Source organism: Schistocerca nitens, chromosome 7 (genome assembly GCF_023898315.1).
Source record: "Schistocerca nitens isolate TAMUIC-IGC-003100 chromosome 7, iqSchNite1.1, whole genome shotgun sequence".
NCBI lineage: Eukaryota > Metazoa > Arthropoda > Insecta > Orthoptera > Acrididae > Schistocerca > Schistocerca nitens.
The window spans coordinates 212,434,331-212,450,741 of NC_064620.1; positions in this window are offsets into that span (position 1 = coordinate 212,434,331).

Here is a 16,411-nt window from a genome sequence, read left to right on the forward strand (position 1 = left end):
CTTCAATCCATTGCCCTATGACCTCCGTGCTCAGATAGCAAATGATTATGTGCTTCCTTCAGTACCTTTTCTTTTAGTACAACAGGTACTAACTAATGTGTATGGCCTCGGCTCAGCGGACCTTTGTAAAAAACCATAGTTAATACTGAACCATAGCTGTGCTGTAAACAGCTTGCAGTCCACGACAATAGGTTGTGCTTTCTGCTACTCCAGAAGACTACCACCTAGTGCTACATCACCGTCACCTCCCAGCTAAGACCATCTGTGTTTCGATTCATTTAGCCTGCATTGTAAATAACCTCAAAGTCAAACTAAGAAAGTCACAGTGTCCACCTTGTGAATCTGCTTGAACCATCTTTCAGCCCCAACAACACATTAACACTGCATGATCGGTTATTACATTGAACTTTTCGCTATACTGATAGCACCTAAAATATGTAACAGCATTTATAGAGCTCAAAATGCCCTTCCCCGCTGCGAAATAATTCTGTTTGTCTTTTATTAACTGCTGCAGGGCGTAAGCCACAACATCTTCCTAACAATGTACCACTTGACTCAAAACACTCAACGAAACCTGGCTGGAAGCGTCACGTGATAGTACAAACTCTTTTCATTACCTGCAAAGATCAACATTGGGTTGACGCTCCGCTGACCACCGTTAGTTTATACTCTGCGTACACAACTGTGCATTATCCACGAACCCTTTCACGAAATTTGAACATGAGTCCAACTCCTTATTTGTCTCAGGAATCTGAAAACTCTGTATTAATCTGGGGTCCGTCTTTACCCCCTTCCAAATAATCACATGTCCTAAACGACTCACCTCTCCCAGGGTAAAATAATATTTCTTCATACTTAATGTAAAATCATCGAACATACCCTCTTAATTATTCCTTGAACGATTGTATATGTTCCTTCAAGTCCCTTGAAAGCACTTTATATCGACGAGATACACCATATGTGGTTTTGTTTTCAAACCCCTTAACAGCCCATGAAACATCTGCTGATATATGGCTGTGCATTTTTTAAACTGAACTGAAGTCGTCCATCCTGGTAATGACGCTAGGATACCAGAAACATAGTGTATGATCAGTCGTCTGGAACCACCCACAACTGATGGTAACCGCTCCTTAAATCTACCACAAAGAAGCTCTGGAACAGCCCAAAGCTATCATGGGTTTCTGTAATTTTGGGTACTGGGTGTGCATCTGTTATTGTTTTACTAGATACCGATAGGCATAACAAAATCTATACTTTTTGTTCCTTCCACTGATTTTTTCAGTACATTGACGACAAATACTCCCAAAGGGCTAGTGATCTCTTCTATTATGCCGTCATCCTGTTTTTGGCTAATGAAGTGCTTCTAATTAGCTGTAAATGCCAAGATACATGATACAGTTTCTGACATACAGGATTCTATGCTGCGTTATGGACTTCACTGGAAATGGGCCTTGGGGATTAAACAGATTCTCGAATTCTAGCAATGTTTTTCTCATTGCTTCTGTCTCCATTCCCTTCAATTTCTCTACCCCCCATATGTAATGGAGCTGTAGTGGCAGTTTGTATATGATAATGGCGCACAAGTTACGTGCCTAGTTCATCTTTATCCAGAATAGCTGAATTCGCAAGTAACGGTCCTTTTGTTGGCTTCACCTCATTGGCGCTGAAGTTACCGAAATTGATGTGTACCACCCCATCACTGTCTCTTTCTTGTACATGTACAAAACTTCTCCGTGTAAAACGTATAATTTTTCTCCAAAGGCCCTAATACACATACCATGCCAATACACCCTTCTGGGTCCATAGTCACCCAGTGCTGATTCCTGGTGCTTTTTGGCTCCATATCATGCAAATTAAGCGTCAGCGATTTTGTCTGCGCTATAACTGGTTTGTCCCGCGAGCTGGAAGGCATTTGCGATAGTAGTCCATTGTCGACAACTTTCTCCTGTTGGCCATTGTGCCCTTGAGTGAAACTACACATTACCAAAATTCAGTTATGGCCCAATACGTGACCAGGAAGTCTAGCCTAGGATTCCGCAGTAACCTTCACCTAGAAGGGGCGCTACTTCCACACACTCCCGAAGTCTTTCTGCCCCAACCTGAAAATACTGCTGAACCTAATTGCTTTATATGACTATTCCCTACTCCAGGCACCTATGGGATGGATATTTTCCTTTTTTCTGTTTTCTACTTATGAAGTCCAGACATTCCATTGACACATGTGCCTGTATGTCTAACAAATATCGACGTTTCTTATCCCTTACAACTACGTCACGCTGCGCCTCTACAAACGTGATGTAGCACTGAATGTTATTGCGAACGCCACACTGCGGACCTCTAGTTCCCGACTGCGTTTAACGTCATACTATGTCGCCCTTGCCCATTCTGCCCCTTCCATCTACAATCCCCATGCTTGTGACAAACTAAACCTAACTTCTCGTATTGTGGTTGGTGACATTGCCCTTGGAAGTGATGCAATCGTTCACCCCTATAACAGCTTATGTGAGCAGAGAAAATCCTTCGAGTATTGCACATCTCTTCCGCTTTATCTGTTTCCTCCAGCTCCGTAGGTATCATGGCGACGGCGTTTAGGTATTTCGGGGTACCTGCCAGAATCCTACCGTACATGGTGGGTGGCAGGCTTCTCAGGGAAGCCTCTAGTGCTCTATCTTCAGCATCCTGGAGGATAATCTTCTTCGGCTTGTCACTCTGTGTCAGTTCGTAAATATGTACACTGTTTTTCATTATCCTATCAATCAAAATCTCGACTAACTCATTCTGTTTCTGTGATATCCCACTCAACTGGTCACGGAAAAATCCTGTGCTCTTCCGCTTCCTATAGCATTGCTGGAGACATTTTTCTAATTGCTGGAATGCCAGTGTGTTCATCAAGTTCTCATGGTATCTAGCAAAAGATTTCGTTTTCCCTGTGAACCACAACTTAGCCTTTTGCGATAAATGGCCTTTCGTTCGAAACGCAGTCCTTCTCGCTATTACCAGATCATCCAGAAAAGACAACTCAATGATGTGCTACCATATCTCATAGCAACCATTTACCTACGCGTCCCTGCCTCATCTGCCGCTATTTGTGCTGCTTGATTTCTTAATGATCAAGTCACTTCCTGTCCAGAAGCACCCAGCATCTCTCACTCTGTGCCAACGTGCAACGCTTGTCCACTGACCTTCAGTACACAAAGATGTGTAACTAAGAACAACAATACCAAAACGGAATCATTGGCATTGTCATTTTCCGCTATACAACACCAACATAAGTCTTACGGCTAGTCATGCATTACTCCCCATGTTTTACTGATACTCAGCATATGGTCCACGTACAAAGTTGCACTCGTGGTGTAGGATTACAGTCTCCGAGTAGTAACCACAAGGGCTTGGGTCTCTCGTTCTAATTCAGCCACTGCTTTCACACTGAACAATAATTATTATCAATGCGAGACGAAGATTCTGTCATAAGATTTTCCCTCGTTGTGCCACTGGCATATCAAAGGGGCGGGAGAACGGACGGAGGTTCAAGGCCGGCTCTTGTCCTTGGGGTAGGAAACTCCCGGTAAAAGGAAGAATCAGCAATTATCAACGGCATGAGGATGGAGAAGGCAGTGAAAACCATTGATCAGTCTGTACATAGGATAAGCAATGTTGTTGATGTTGTTGTTGTTGTTGTGGTCTTCAGTCCAGAGAATGGTTTGATGCAGCTCTCCATGCTACTTTATCCTGTGCAAGCTTCTTCAGCTCGCCGTACCTACTGCAACCTACATCCTTCTGAATCTGTTTTTCGTATTCATCTCTTGGTCTCTCTCTACTATTTTTACCCTCCACGCCATCCTCCAGTACTAAATTGGTGATCCCTTGATGTCTCAGGACATGTCCTACGAACCGATTCCTTCTTCTAGTCAAGTTGTGCCACAAACTCCTCTTCTCCTCAATTCTACTCAGTACCTCCTCATTAGTTATCTGATCTACTCATCTAATCTTCAGCGTTGTTCTGTGGCACCACATTTCGAAAGCTTCTATTCTCTTCTTGTCCAAACTATTTATCGTCAACGTTTCACTTCCATACATGGCTACACTCCACACAAATACTTTCAGAAACGACTTCATGATACTTAAATCTATACTCGATGTTAAAAAATTTCTCTTCATCAGAAACGCTTTCCGTGCCATTACCAGTCTACATTTTATATCCTCTCTACTTCGACCATCATCAGTTACTTTGCTCCCCTAATAGCAAAACTCATATACTACTTTAAGCGTCTCATTTCCTAATATAATACCCTCAGCATCGCCCGATTTAATTCGACTACATTCCATTACCATCGTTTTCCATTTGTTGATGTTCATCTTATGCCGTCCTTTCAAGACACTGTCCATTCCGTTCAGCTGCTCTTCCATGTCCTTTGCTGTCTCTGACAGATTTACAATGTCATCGACGAACCTCAAAGTTTTTATTTCTTCTCCATGGATTTTAATTCCCACTCGGAATTTTTCTTTTGTTTCCTTTATTGCTTGTTCAATATACAGATTGAATAACATCAAAGATAGGCTACAACCCTGTCTCACTCCCTTCCCAACCATTGCTTCCGTTTCATGCCCCTCGACTCTTATAACTGCCATCTGCTTTCAGTACAAATTGTAAATAGTCTTTCGCTCCCTGTATTTTACCCCTGCCACCTCTAAAATTGGAAAGAGAGTATTCCAGTCAACATTATTAAAAGCTTTCTCTAAGTCTCCAAAGGCTAGAAACGTAGGTTTGCCTTTCTTTAATCCATTTTCTTAGATACGTAGTGGGGTCAGTATTGCCTCACGTGTTCCAACATTTCTCCGGAATCCAAACTAATCTTCCTCGAGGTCAGCTTCTACCAGTTTTTCTATTCGTCTGTAAAGAATTCGGGTCATTATTTTGCATCCGTGGCTTATTAAACTGATTGTCCGGTAATTTTCACATTTGTCAACACCTGCTTTCTTTGGGATTGGAATTATTATATTCTTATTGAAGTCTGAGGGTATTTCGCCTGTCTCATACATCTTGCTCACTAGATGGTAGAGTGTTGTTAGGCCTGGCTCTCCCAAGGCCGTCAGTAGTTCTAATGGAATGTTATCTACTCCCGGAGCCTTGTTTCGACTTAGGGCTTTTAGTGTTCTGTCAAACCCCTATCGCAGTATCATATCTCCCATTTCATCTTCATCTACATTCTCTTCCATTTCTATAATATTGTCCTCAAGAACATAGCCCTTATATAGAGCATCTATATACTCCTTCCAACTATCTGTTTCCCTTCTTTGCTTAGAACTGGGTTTCCATTTGAGCTCTTGATGTTCATGCAAGTGGTTCTCTTTTCTCCAAAAGTCTCTTTAATTTTCCTGTAGGCAGTATCTATCTTACCCCTAGTGATATATGCCTCTACATCCTTACATTTGTCCTCTAGCCTCCCTGCTTAGCCTTTTAGCACTTCCTGTCGATCTCATTCTTGAGATGTTTGTATTCCTTTCTGCCTGCTTCACTTACTGCGTTTTTGTATTTCCTCCTTTCATCAATTAAATTCAATATCTCTTCTGTTACTCAAGGATTTCTATTAGCCCTCGTCTTTTTACATACTTGATCCTCTGCTACCTTCACTATTTCATCTCTCAAAGCTACCCATTCTTCTTTTACTGTATTCATTTCCCCCATTCTTGTCAATCGTTACCTAATGCTCTCACTGAAGCTCTCTACAACCTCTGGTTCTTTCTGTTTATCCAGGTTCCATTTCCTCAAATTCCCAACTTTTTGCAGTTTCTTCAGTTTTAATCCACAGTTCATAACCAATAGATTGTGATCAGAGTCCACATCTGCCCCTGAAAATGTCTTAAAATTTAAAACCTGGTTCCGGAATCTCTGTCTTACCATTATATAATCTATCTGAGACCTTCCAGTATCTCCAGGCTTCTTCCATGTATGCAGCCTTCTTTTATGATTCTTGAACCAAGTATTAGCTATGAATAAGTTATGCTCTGTGCAAAATTCTACCAGGCGGCTTCCTCTTTCATTCCTTACTCCCATTCCATATTCACCTACTACGTTTCCTTTTATTCCTTTTCCTACTATCGAGTTCCGGTCTCCCTACACTATTTGAATAATTTCTTTTATCTCATCATACATTTCATCAATCTCTTCGCCATCTGCAGAGCTAGTTTGCATGTAAACTTGTACTACTGTGGTAGGAGTGGGATTCGTATCTGTCTTGGCCACAATAATGCGTTCACTATGCTGTTTGTAGTAGCTTACTCGCATTCCTATTTTCCTATTCATTATTAAACCTACTCCTGCATTACCCCTATTTGGTTATGTATTTATAACCCTGTACTCACCTGACCCAAAGTCTTGTTCCTACTGCCACCGAACTTCACCAATTCCCACTATACCAAACTTTAACCTATCCCTTTCCCTTTTTAAATTTTCTGACCTACCTGACCGATTAAGGGATCTGACATTCCACGCTCCGATCCTTAGAACTCCCGATTTCTTTCTCCTGTTAAAAACGTCCTCCTGAGTAGTCCCCGCCCGGAGATCGGAATGGGGGACTATTTTACCTCCGGAATATTTTACCCAAGAGGACGCCATCATCACTTAACCATACAGTAAAGCTGCATGCCCTCGGGAAAAATTACGGCTGTACTTTCCCCTTGCTTTCAGCCGTTCACAGTACCAGCACAGCAAGGCCGTTTTGGTTGTGTTACAAGGATCAGTCAATCATCCAGACTGTTGCCCCTGCAACTACTGAAAAGTCTGCTGCCCCTCTTCAGGAACAACACGTTTGGCTGACCTCTCAATCGATACCCCTCCATTGTGGTTGCACCTACGGTACGGCTATCTGTATCGCTGAGGAACGCGAGCCTCTCCACCAGTGGCAAGGTCCATGGTTCATTGGGGGGGGGGGGGGATAAGCAATGACGGAAACAACTTAAAATATCAACAGTGGAATCAAAATTCGAGGTGAAACAATACCAATGATGGGGTTCACCAATGACATAATGAACTGCAGCAGATAAGAGAACAGTGAGAAATGTACGATCAGAATCGGTGATGACGAGCCAGACCAAATTAAGGAATTTTGCTAGTTGGAAGTAAAATAACCGTGACGTGTCAAGCAAGGAGGCTACAGGAAGCAGAGTAGCACAGGCAAAGAGGGAATTCCTGGCCTAAATAGGGCTAGTAGCGTCCAACATAGGCATGATTTGAGCACTAAATTCCTGAGAATGTACGATTGGAGCACAGTATTGTGTGATAGTGTGTCATGGTCTCTAGGAAAACCACAACAGAAGAGAACAGAAGCAGTTGAATTGCGGTGTTACAGGTAAACGTTAAAAATTATGTGGACTGAAAAGACAACGTATGAGAACGTTCTCCGCAAAGTCGGGGAAGTAAGGAATATATGGAAAACACTAACAAAAATAGGGAATGGGATGATAGCAGTTGTGTTAACACATCAGGGAATATACCTCATGGTACAAGAGGGAACTGTAGAGGTTAAAATCTGTGGAGGAGAATAAGGACTGGAATGCATCCAGAAAGTAACTGAGGATGTCAGTTGCCAGTTCTGAGATGAAGAGCTTAGTACAGCAAAGGAGTTCGTGACGAAGTGCTTCAAACCCTTCTGAAGACTGATGACTTAAGGAAAAGAAAACAAAAAAGGGTTGCTCCAAACAGAGCTCCCTTATATTGTCACGAAGTTGTGTCAAATCTCCCTCTTCCTCTGGCTTCGCGAATGTTACTTTCAAGTCTCAACTACAGTCCCGCACTGCACCCATCTAGCTGCATACGAAAATAGGAGAAGAGGAAGGAAGCAGTTCACTCACCACACGGTAACTGTTGATGCTAACAACTCCAGCTACGACATGATACCGGATCTTTCTACAAACGTCCGTCTTGACCGTGACTGACGCCGTCCTGGCCCCGTATGTGACCAGATATTGAGGCACGGGATGGATGGACGTGTGTTGAAGACGATAGTGGGAAGACGATGTCGCAGCACGGTGCTTTTGCCTGCACGGACGCCAGCAGCTCAGCAGGAATAGAGACGTGCAGAATATGCGGCAGCATGTGTGACGCCTGGGTTCAGCACTGCAGCCAAGGGCAGGACGCTCCAGAAGACAACGTATGTCAAAGCGGTAGGTGGATCCAAACAAAATGTCCAGACACTCTGTCACCCAAATGGTACTGAAACAGAGGATGACAGACTAAATCCCGAAATACTAAATGTCTTCTTCCAAAGCTGTTTCACAGAGGAAGTCTGCACTGTAGTTCCTTCTCTATATTGTCGCATAGATGACAAAATGGTAGATATCGAAATAGACGACAGAGGGATAGAGAAACTATTAAGATCGCTCAAAAGAAGAAAGGCCGCTGGACCTGATGGGATACCAGTTCGATTTTACACAGAGTACGCGAAGGAACTTTCCCCCCTTCTTGCAGCGGTATAAAGTAGGTCTCTAGAAGAGCGTAGGGCTCCAAAAGATTGGAAAAGGGCACAAGTCATCCCCGTTTTCAAGAAGGGACGTCGAACAGATGTGCAGAACTATAGACCTATATCTCTAACGTCGATCAGTTGTAGAATTTTGGAACACGTATTATCTTCGAGTATAATGACTTTTCTGGAGACTAGAAATCTACTCTGTAGGAATCAGCATGGGTTTCGAAAAAGACGGTCGTGTGAAACCCAGCTCGCGCTATTCGTCCACGAGACTCAGAGGGCCATAGACACGGGTTCCCAGGTAGATGTCGTGTTTCTCGACTTTCGCAAGGCGGTCGATACAGTTCTCCACAGTCGTTTAATGAACAAAGTAAGAGCATGTGGATTATGAGACCAATTGTGTGATTGGATAGAAGAGTTCCTACATAACAGAACGCAACATGTCATTCTCAATGTTGAGAAGTCTTCCGAAGTAAGAGTGATTTCAGGTGTGCCGCAGGGGAGTGTCGTAGGACCGTTGCTATTCACAATATACATAAATGACCTTGTGGATAACATCGGAAGTTCACTGAGGCTTTTTGCGGATCATGCTGTGGTATATCGAGAGGTTTTAACAATGGTAAATTGTACTGAAATGCAGGCGGATCTGCAGAGAATTGACGCATGGTGCAGGGAATGGCAATTTAATCTCAATGTAGACAAGTGTAGTGTGCTGCGGATACATAGGAAGATAGATCCCTTATCATTTAGCTACAATATAGCAGGTCAGCAATTGGAAGCAGTTAATTCCATAAATTATCTGGGAATACGCATTAGGAGTGATTTAAAATGGAATTATCATATAAAGTTGATCGTCGGTAAAGCAGATGCCAGACTGAGATTCATTGGAAGAATCCTAAGGGAATGCAATCCGAAAACAAAGGAAGTAGGTTACAGTACACTTGTTCGCCCACTGCTTGAATACTGCTCACCAGTGTGGGATCCGTACCAGATGGTTGATGGAAGGGATAGAGAAGATCCAACGGAGAGTAGCGCGCTTCGTTACAGGATCATTTAGTAATCGCGAAAGCGTTACGGAAATTATAGATAAACTCCAGTGGAAGACTCTGCAGGAGAGACGCTCAGTAGCTCGGTACGGGCTTTTGTTGAAGTTTCGAGAACATACCTTCACCGAGGAGTCAAGCAGTATATTGCTCCCTCCGACGTACATCTCGTGAAGAGACTATGAGGATAAAATCAGAGAGATTAGAGCCCACACAGAAGCATACCGACAATCCTTCGTTCCACGAACAATACGAGACTGGAACAAAAGGGAGAACCGATAGAGGTACTCAAGATACCCTCCGCCACAAGCCGTCATGTGGCTTGCGGAGTATGGATGTAGATGTAGATGATACGGTATACCATCGTGGCGTATTTAGAGGACGGCAGCCATCAGCAGAATGTCCAACCTTGTAAGAGGAGGCTTATAATGACAGTATGACCGCACAAGTGTAGTTGGTTGAGTGGCTGAACAGCCCTGGTCCTCAATGGTTGCTCTTCAGGGCAGAAGGCTGGCTGCAGCCGAAGAAGCGGCCCACCAGCTGTGCTAAGTTCACATTATAGACCCAGTGATAAGCCGGCAGTTAGTGGAGGCCAAATTTCGTGGTGGCTGCTTGTAGAGCTACGTAACCTTGTAGAACAGCGTGGACATCTCCTTGTGGATGGTGGCTGCCCATCTAAAATACCTTCGACTAAAATGACGAATGTTTATGCTCTCTCAGTGCATACGTTTTCCTCCAATGCACCACTTTCAACCCCTTTGGCCATAACTAGCCCTTTGGCTTGGATGTGTAGTGACTGCCGTTCGAAGACCGCATTTGCTCTACCTGTCAATTTCTCGTCATTATTAAGGAGTTGGCCCTTTGTGTGGCTTACATTGTGGTGGTCAGCCAGGGGCGTTGCTGCATCTGACATAATAGCGAGTTAACCACGCCCATAGCCTTCAAAACAGTCGTATTACCGTTGCTAATTTACTCAGTAGCCACGAGATATGGTTACAGCGCTACGCTCAACATAAACTTATTTAAAGTGTCAAGACACTTATACGTACTGCCGAATTGACCACTATTCTGTTCACACGAGGTGCATCTAAATCAGAGAATTAATAACAGCAGAACGAATTCGTCCGGAGAACTCACTGACCTCGAAGGTGGACTAGCCACTGGACGCCATCTGGGTAACAGATCCATCAGGAACTTTTCAACGTTTCGAAAACTGCTAAAGTTGAAACGCTAAGGATGGACCACGTCTAAGCCCAGACCAGGCAGGCCTCATGTACTCACGAAAGGGACTGTCGAAAATTGTAGGGGGTGGTTGCAAAAACATCTTATCAAATGGCTGGAAAGAATCACACGTGACTTCCAGGGTGCAGGCTATCTACCTCAATGACTCTGCGTACAGAGATAAAAAAAAACAGTAGGGTACAATGGTGGAGCAGCTCCTCGTAAGCTACTTACTTCTGCACTCGGTGTTAAGAGATGCTAGAGGTGGCTCAAAAAGCAACGCCACTAAAAAGTGAATGACAGGAAACGACTGATCTGAAGTGAGGAATCACGTTATGCTCTGTGGCTATCAGATGTAAGGGTTTGGGTTTGGCAAATTTCTGGAAAATATTATCTACCGTCATGTGTAGTGCCAACAGTGAAGTACGGAGGACGTGGTGTAGCTTTGTGGGGGCGTTTTTCCCGGTTAGAGTGTAGATTCCTTATTGCGCATAAGAAAACGCCACTGCACACGTTAGACGAACACCGACGGTTGTTTTTTATAGCAGCATGACATTGCACCCTGTCATAATGCAGAATTTGTGAGGCATTGGTTTGTGGACGCTTATAATAGAAATGGACTGAGCTGCACTTAATCCTGACCTGAAGCCAATGGAACACTTTACGATTAGCTAGTACATCGACTTCGCTTCATCCCCCACTTATGGCTTTTGAAATTGTGGAAATGCGTAATAGTCGTCGAAACACTTTTGATCAGACAGTGCACTACAGGCAGAACTTACCTTACGAGGCCAAAAATAATATGTTATCAAGGATTCAGCACCGCAGGTGACTTACTTAATTCCTTTTACACCGATGTGGAGCATAGGGCACATATTAGAGCTCTCCATCTGGCCCTGTGCCTTGCCATCTTCTTGATGTTACTCAAGGAGTGGCCAATGGCTGCCACCTTAGCTTCAACAACTCTGCTTTAGGTTGACCTCTGTCTGCCCCTGCCTCTTGCTCCTTGTGGGTTCCATTCTAAAGCCTGCTTTCGAAAATGTTGTGGGCCTTTTCTCAGGGCGAGTCCAATCCATCTCCATTTCTTTTCTTTTAGGGTTGTCTCGGCTTTCCGTTGTTGCGTGCGTTGTCATAGTTCTTGATTTGAGAAAACATATAGCAAGATGAAGGTTTGTACTCTTGTTTTAATTTGTGCTGTCACCTTCCACGTGTCACACCCGTAAAAGAGAACAGGTTTTACATCGGAGTCAAAAATTTTAAGCTTTACCTTCAACAGTATTTCACGAGATGTCCAAACTGGTCACAGCTGGGCAAAGGCCCCTTTTGCCTTTTTGATCCTACTTTAGAAGTCTTCTGTCGTCCCTCCATTTTTGGAAACAATTCTTCAAAGATAACAAAAGCCCTCCACCTTCTCAATCTCCACTTCTTTCACGGCTAGTGCATTCTTGTTCTTACTGTTCATCCTAAGCTCTTTAGTCCTAGCAGTGTTTATTTTTAATCCAACTCTCTGAGCTTCTGTTTCTAATTCCCTTTTCGCTCGTGTTACCTTCTTCATGACACCATCTAATGCCAGCAAAAACAGCTGTGGTAAAAGAAAACAATCCTGCCTTACTTCAGATTTTAAAGTGATGGTTCTGAGAGATTTCCATCATGTTTCACCTGGCAAGTATATTTTCTGTACATCATCTTCACGATACTGATGATCTTTGGAGGTACTCCGTAACTCTGCATTGTTTTCCAGATGGCTTCACGCTGCACCCTCTCAAAGGCTTTTTCAAAGTCAACAAAAGCCAGATACAAAGGAGACCAGCATTCCATGGATTGCCGCTGGTAATAGTTCAAAATGTATGTAAAGAAAAGCACAGTTAAACGAAGTCAGTCAGCAGCTGTATTCTACATTCTTGGAAATATGGCAAGTGTGAAAGGAGGATAACTCCGAAGTAAGCATTGACATTTGGACAGTATCTCTGTAACGTTTTTTGTATGTCAGTAATTAGCATCAGGCACGAAACAAACGCCAGAATGTTATTAGCCAGGAAAAAATGTAACCACTAGACAATAACACAAGTAGAAAAGAAACAATTGTGTCCATTAATCACACACAAGATCTTGTGTCACACAGGAGTAACACAGCAAAATGAATGCAAACTGTTCAAGAAATTAAGGCCTGCCATATTATCTGACTGGCTCACAACTGAAAGGGACTAAGGATGTAAGTGGAGTTAGCGAAGGATTGAGTGGCACTCAGGAGGCTAATAGATGACAGGGACAAATGAAATCAACAACACATACCAAAGTCCTCGCCGCATGTGTACACAACAGATTGTAACAACAACGAGTTCTTTGCGCGAACGCATGTCACTATCTCACCACGATATGCAGCATGTGACTGTCTGTGTCCACGACCAAAACATTTTGGCAGCACGTAGCGAATGCCTCCAGCAATAAAGTTTCGTGTGAGGCTGATGTCAGATTAGCCATATCAAATTATATGTTCCAGAGACAAACATTAATATACGTTCAGGTTCTCTCACAGTGACGTACAATTTCTTGCTGGGACTAGTTTTGAAAGTTAACGTCATCTTCAAACTATTTCCTGCAGAAGTTTTAATATTATTAAAGACAAAGAATGCGAAATATTACAGTAATTATCAGTACGCAGTGTACACAGCTCGTTGCAGTCTAAATATGGAATATGACATGGAGTTTTGTAAGAAGAAAAATAAAATTTAGACTCGTCTTTACTCAAGAATTTAACTAGGAACTGTGTTGCACTATTTGTTATGGTCAGAGTCAGTGAATATGTGTACATAACAAAACTATAACCGTAGAAGCGAAGGGAGCGTACATGAATCCACGACAAGCAACTGTTGGCACCTGCTGAGACTCTGTAAACAATGTAAGCTGGTTTGCTGAGCGTACCACTTCTTTTTTATTGCCATATCACATTTGTTATATGAATCTGTTTCATGTAGATGTCATGAAAGTGTATCGGTTCATTTATTCTCTAACAAACATTAGAAATGAAGGAATGTTTTATCCGATATTTACATAACAACGAACTGGGTACACTGCGTATTGACATTTGTAATATTTTCCATTCTTCGTCTTTAATAGTATAGTAAGTTCTGTAAGCAACGGTTTGAGAAATTACGGTAACGTTACGTACTAGGCATCACCAAGAAATTGTGCACAACTGTGACAGAAATTGGGATGAATTGGAATTCCATGACTTATCACATTTTTTCTTATACAGAATCCGAATTTCTTAGAGCTACAAAAGAAATATGGAAACTATAAACGTAGAAAGGCGTTGAGCACCGATCTCACGCTTAAAGGTCATCGTTAGCTCAACTGCGAGCAAGAAGTTTCAGCATTACCTCGGCAAACAGGTCGATTGCGCGCCATGAAATACGTCGTAAACAGGTTGAGCCCGCGCCAGTGTTTTACTTGCTATTTGGGTACGATTGCACTGAACTGTCAGTAGCACTGACTGTCTTCACTAGTCACTTTCTCCGAGTGCAGAGTTGTGCATGCCAGTTCTTACTCCTCGAGGGCCTGTTAGAGGAAAATTCAGTGACGTAACTAAATGGATACACTGAATGTTTGGTTCAGTATTTTTGTTGAAGGTTTAATGGGCATGTTACATGTTCAGCAGATTATTTGACAGCGAACATCATAGAATGTGGGTGTCTGCCCGAAATTTGCGCCATCAGTATGGTAAGTTCACAAGGAACAACTAATGTCTATGAGCCATTTCACAGGGTGTTCGGCCTTAATGCTCAGGGTGCACAAAAACCTATACGTCATATTATTGATTTTTCGTTCAAACTCAGAAGACCATATACATTCGAATGAATTATACAGACAGGCCTCACGGACTCAAAAATAAATGTAACAAAACGTGCCTTATATACGGGACGTGATTTTAAAGCACAAATGCAACTACGATAGGTTTCAATTTTTTAATAGCGTTTCTTATTAGTATCATAAGAAATGTAAATAGTTTGCATGTAACCTTAATTGTTAACGCTTTCGTGGTCACTTACTGATAAATTTCCTATTGGATTCTATCTCAGGTTCTTCGGCCGACGTACGTTAGAAGATTTTTCTGAAGTTTCGCCAGCACGAGTAGCTGGCTTTGTCAAAGCTTCACCCGCAATTTCTAGTCGTGGATTGGAGATAGTGGCAGCAGATTATGTACTTGGCGCCCCAACGTCCCAGGGGTCTTCGTGGTCATTACTTCTGTGGTCCTTCCCTTGCTACCTGTGAGCCGTTCTGAGGCTTGCGTTGGTGCCGTTTGTAGTTTTCTGTCAGACTGTATCGCTTAATTGGCATGGTTGCGTTTCTTGTCTTCTTCTCGTGTTCACTGGTGCCACTCGCTTTCGTAACCGTTGCCTGTCCACTAGTGGCATCAGCGGCGCTTATCGATATGTAGTTCTGCTGCACTATCTTTGGGGCGATCTCGTGCTTCTTCCGTGTGGTGAGTGTGGAGTTCGGTTGGCGGACGCAGAAGCGGCGAGGTCCGCACAGAGCGACAACACGCCGGGACCACTACCTTGTATTGTATGTATTGTATGTTAACTGGGGACCTAGGAACGACGAAGAGGCTCCGTCCCTGCCGCAGCCACAGTGGTCCACAACCCCAAGACGACTACTGCAGTCCACTTCACCCCTCCACTGCCCCACACCGAACCCAGGGTAATTGTACGTTTCGGCCTCCCGGTGGACCACACCAGACGAGTGTAACCCCTATGTTTGCGTGGTAGAGTAATGGTGGTGTACGCGTACGTGGAGAACTTATTTGTGCAGCAATCGCCGATATAGTGTAACTGAGGCGGAATAAGGGGAACCAGCCCGCATTCGCCAAGGCAGATGGAAAACCGCCTAAAAACCATCCACAGACTGGCCGGTTCACCGGACCTCGACACAAATCCGCCGGGTGGATTCGTGCCGGGGACCAGGCGCTCCTTCCCGCCCGGAAAGCCGTGCGTCAGACCGCGCGGCCAAATGGGCGGGGTTCTCCTACCTTATTGGTAGTCATTTCTTATTGTTGCGGGCTCTCTAACCACAGTTTTCAGCGGGAGGAGCCCAGACTGCCGGTTCCTGCTTTGGCGTAATTTTACATCTTGCGTTTGTTTGGTTGGATGTCAGGTAGCCTCACCAAGATTATCATTAGCCGCTCGTTAGACTGCCACTAGTCCGAGTTACTATCTTGTGATCTGAATGCAACTCTTGGCTGCATTTCTCTTCGCAAGCTAAGGTATTTTTGGTGTGACCTACTCAGAGGTTGATTCCAGGAGCACCATCTGTCACTGGCCGTCGTGTTTGGTTTATTATTGTATTATTAAATTACGGCCGGCCGCGGTGGTCTAGCGGTTCTGGCGCTCAGTCTGGAACCGCGCGACTGCTACGGTCGCAGGTTCGAATCCTGCCTCGGGCATGGATGTGTGTGATGTCCTTAGGTTAGTTAGGTTTAAGTAGTTCTAAGTTCTAGGGGACTGATGACCACAGATGTTAAGTCCCATAATGCTCAGAGCCATTTGAACCATTATTAAATTACCATCATTTGTCTCACCTGTTTGGTGATTTGTTGTTGGTTTTTTTTAATTAACTTTTTTATGCTATTTGCCGTTTGACATTATATTTGTTAAATTTTTTATAATTGCCATTTTGGCGTTG